Source organism: Sitophilus oryzae, unplaced genomic scaffold, assembly GCF_002938485.1.
Source record: "Sitophilus oryzae breed Bouriz unplaced genomic scaffold, Soryzae_2.0 scaffold_1062_pilon_pilon, whole genome shotgun sequence".
NCBI lineage: Eukaryota > Metazoa > Arthropoda > Insecta > Coleoptera > Curculionidae > Sitophilus > Sitophilus oryzae.
In genome coordinates this window covers 913,242-918,044 of record NW_022145685.1, presented here as the reverse complement: position 1 = coordinate 918,044, position 4,803 = coordinate 913,242, and the positions used below count along the sequence as shown (strand labels likewise).

Below are 4,803 nucleotides of genomic sequence, written 5' to 3'. Positions count from 1 at the left end.
GTGTTTTTCCTACCACATACTTTTCTACGTTTTCCCGTATATCTTCGTGCGCATGACACTCAAATAGTGTATGGATAGCCAAGTCTAATTGCTCGCAATACCAGTATGTAGGAGAGTCCGTCTTGCGGATCCTGTGCAGATACTCGCCAAAGACTCCATGGCCAGTCATGACCTTGCGTGATGTAGTAGTCCGTGTAGGCCAACTAACATACCTCGTTCAAATTCAATTGTATAATACAATTATATAATATTATATAACTGACAATACATGGTACCTCTTCATAGAGGAGGCATTGATAAACGATGTTTTCAATACCCCAAAGGCAACAAAACTGATTATCACCAAACAAATTCTCAAAATTAATACTAAAATAAAACCTGTTTTTTTAATTAAATAAAGTCTGGTTATTTGTTAACAGACTGGGATAAAAATGTTCTTGTTTACTACAATTCGTGAAGTCAATAAACTGACAAAACCATATACTTAAAATAAACATTATAAATATAGCTAGCATATACTGTGTGTTGCAATTTCTAAGTTACACAGTTAATTCGCCAAACGATTTACTCCGTATTTGTTTTTTTTAAAGATGTCAAAAGTTATGACTTTCTGAGAAGGCATGTGGTTTATTGTATGTGAAACCAGAAAAATACTTTAACTACAGTAAGAGCATATTAGTTATTAAAAAGATGAAGCTATTTTCCATCTAAATAAGAAGTATAAATACCTTTCATCAATTATTTTGGAAATTATAATGAACTATACTTTCACCTCAGGTTTCATTTGCTTACCAGTACACAGCCACCGAGAAGCTGATTCTGCGAATTCTAACCAGTGATAGTACAGTTAGAAAAACATGACTTCTTTTCAAGTTTTTAACTTTTTTAGTCTTTTTTTCCTGTTTCAGTAGTAAGATACCCAACCACTTAACCAGGAATGACAATCATTCATTTCAATCTTCTTACTCTCATAATTTCCACTGGCATTGCATGTTGATAACAAAAGGTCCTTCTCTTTATCCAAATGAATGATTAATAAAACATCTTGCTTTCTTCTTTCTTCTATGATGTTAATTTTGAAATTGCATTTATTTCAATTGTAATATACGCGTTGTAAACGTGGTCATCTTATCGACAAGGTAAGGTTATCAGAATCAGAATTACTAAATACACTTAGAAAATATACACATTATGTTATGGTTGACTAAAAATATTTACTTGTTCAATTAGATTAAACATTATTTTTGCACGCTAGAAACCATTAGAACTGATACATTCAGAGACGAAGATATACGTCCATTATGGCACTTCACTAGTATCAAAAGCGTTTTTTAGCTATTAGAAGTAGCCAATAAATTATGGGTTTTCTTGGGTTGTTGCTAAACGCTGGTATCTTTTATACAAATATTGCTAATGGCGGGCAGAAAACTTAAGTTTTTTTATTTAAATCATTTTAATGACTTAAGTAATTTGATTTTCAATCAGTCATTTCAAAAGTCATTAATTTTTTTAAGTCAAGTCATTCGAAAACTTACTTAAAACTGAAAATTTAAGTAATTTTTAAATTTAATAATTGTGATTTAAATCTTTATTCCGAAATAGGAAAAGAATTATAAGTCATCAAAAAAAGGCTTAAATCCTTTAAAATATTTAGGTCTTTTTAGAAATGGCTTAAGCCATTAAAAAGGTTTATATCTTTTAAGATTTAAGCCAGATTTTCATATATTTTTATGATAAATTTTTAACAGCAGTATTTCTTTTTTTCTGCTAAATTGTTAGCAGACACTACAACACCCAATAGTTTTTTCAAATTTACAGTGTGTTAAATTAAAAAAAAAAATAATAATTTCTTGCAATTTGCCAGAAACTGCTTCAGATATATCTTTAATTTTTGGTATGTGGTGTTCAGGTATACAAGTATTTTTCTTCCAATTAACTGTTTTTTTATTAGAACCAGTAGCGTTCATACGCGAACACCCCTGGATTATTTGATTAAATTTTTTTTTTTTTAATATAAGATGTTACTATTAAGTAGACTTCAACACTAACCTCGAACTGTTGAGTGCAACTATCATAAACTTCAAATATTCTATAACTATTTGTACTTAAGTAACTCTAACTTAACTATGAGACTAGACTGCAAATAATACTACTAAAAATGATTAAGCAATTTATTAAATATCAAAAAGTTAATTTAATCGATAACAATTAATTATTCAAAATGAAAATGATATAAGCTATATTAAATCTGAGACGTCATCCCCCTTAACTTAAACCAAGTATGCTCTAAGGGCGGAATACAAATAGCAAATCTAAACCTAGCTAATATCTAAACATTCTTACTCTACTCGATGTGATATATTTGAAAACTTCCTCCGGTTGAGCTACGGTGTATAGCTACAGGGTTGCTACGGCGGTGTATAGCAGCTCGGTGTCACTGGAGCCCACAATTGACAGCAGACGTGCATAGGAAAGGCAAGTTGTTGAGGTTTCAATCGGTGAACATAAAAAAACCCAAATAACATTGGTTGTCTTAGAAAAGAGCCTTAATTATAGAACAAGGACTAGCACAACGTGTAGGAGTTAATAAAGGTAAGGTTGTTTATATTAAATTGTGTTATTTTAAGAAATAATATTTTATTTGAATCTCTAATTGACTTTTCTTGACCGCATGTATAAAATGTCGTTTCCTAGACGATGCGGTTTGCATTGTTGATGATTATTTAGACTGACGTCGCCATTTATCAAAAAATATTAAATTCAGATTATAATTGTGTGGAAAATATTTCTGGGACTGAATAGAAGGAATGAAGTATTATACAGGTGAGTGTATTTTGTTCACTCACGGGCATTACTGGGATTTGTATGAGAGTAGTTTAATATTATTTAGTTAACAGTTATCACTGAGCTTTAGTAGTAGATAGAAAAGGGTATTTTAGTATTACTTTAGTGTGTGTGTGTTTTATAGTAGATAAGTATTTATCAAAGGGCATTTTAATATTGTTTAGTTGAAAGACAGATGTTTATCAAAGAGTGTTTTAGTGTTATTTATTATAGATACGTAATGGACAGCTATTTATCAAAGAGTAGTAATATTTATTGGGTGTGATTTATAATACCTGGCAAATTATCAAATGATATTTAGTATTATTATTTTGGAGTGTTTTATATTTTTACGTATGACCCAAATTGTTTAACAACAATATTATGCTATGTCGCTTTGTGGCCATCCCTTTTGAGCGTGGGAAAGACGCCTTGTCGCTTATCTGCGGAACAACAATAATAAGCTATGTCGCTTTGTGGCCATCCCTTTTGTGCGTGGGAAAGACGCCTTGTCGCTTAGCTGCGGAACAACAATAATAAGCTATGTCGCTTTGTGGCCATCCCTTTTGTGCGTGGGAAAGACGCCTTGTCGCTTAGCTGCGGAACAACAATAATAAGCTATGTCGCTTTGTGGCCATCCCTTTTGAGCGTGGGAAAGACGCCTTGTCGCTTAGCTGCGGAACAACAATAATAAGCTATGTCGCTTTGTGGCCATCCCTTTTGAGCGTGGGAAAGACGCCTTGTCGCTTAGCTGCGGAACAACAATAATAAGCTATGTCGCTTTGTGGCCATCCCTTTTGAGCGTGGGAAAGACGCCTTGTCGCTTAGCTGCGGAACAACAATAATAAGCTATGTCGCTTTGTGGCCATCCCTTTTGATTGTGGGAAAGACGCCTTGTCGCTTAGCTGCGGAACAACAATAATAAGCTATGTCGTTTTGTGGCCATCCCTTTTGAGCGTGGGAAAGACGCCTTGTCGCTTAGCTGCGGAACAACAATAATAAGCTATGTCGCTTTGTGGCCATCCCTTTTGTGCGTGGGAAAGACGCCTTGTCGCTTAGCTGCGGAACAACAATATTATGCTATGTCACTTTGTGGCCATCCCTTTTGAGCGTGGGAAAGACGCCTTGTCGCTTAGCTGCGGAACAACAATAATAAGCTATGTCGCTTTGTGGCCATCCCTTTTGTGCGTGGGACAGACGCCTTGACGCTTAGCTACGAAACAATATTAAAATATTTAACTATTTTATATACTCGATTATGGTGATGTGATCATGTGCGTTTTCCAGTGATGCTCAAGTATATTTTATTTTTATAGATTGCAAATTGCGTGATCATAGAGTGAGAGCATTACACAAGTGTCCCGGCATCTAAGGTGAGTTTAGCTTCTTTTGTTTATGTTGTTTGAATATTAAATTGATATTAACACCATTCACATATTATGCTATATAAACAAAAAAAAATATTATATTTTTCTTACTCGCTCTTACACAAAGAAGGACTAATCAAATCTGAACTTTACCTCAACGAGGGTTTTTGATGTCCAACGGGTACCTCTACACGGACAACAGGAACGGATGGAATTCTGGACTGTTCTGTGCACTACGGTCTGGATCGGTCTTCTTGCTCTACAATTACGAACAACCAAATAAGATTTAAGAAAGATAACACTCAACTAATCTTTCTGCACCGCGTGGGCGTGGAAAAGTCGAAAACCAGGCAACAATACGAATAAAAATCAGTTGAGCATTGACTTAGAATATGCAGAAGAATTATAGCATACCTTGGAACTCTCGGGGACTTCTTGGGCACGTGGAATCGGAATATCGGTAGGTCGGAAAAATAGGCTGTTTAATCCCTTACGGAAATTGGTCGGCCGTCCATTCAAATCAACAAAATACAACCACGTCTCTGACCAAATATGTTCCGGAAGACTTAGTCCTTCATTACGAAGACCTGCTAATCACCACAGGGAATGCTTC

General features: G+C 34.5%; 1 long non-coding RNA gene across 1 annotated transcript; it reads left to right on the top strand.

Annotated features, from left to right (window-relative positions):
* The first annotated feature begins 2,622 nt into the window (after window positions 1–2,622).
* LOC115878122 lies at window positions 2,623–4,196 on the top strand. The gene is made up of 2 exons (XR_004049467.1): window positions 2,623–2,823; window positions 4,140–4,196. It is a non-coding gene; the product is annotated as an uncharacterized LOC115878122 (long non-coding RNA).
* The last annotated feature ends 607 nt before the right edge of the window (window positions 4,197–4,803 follow it).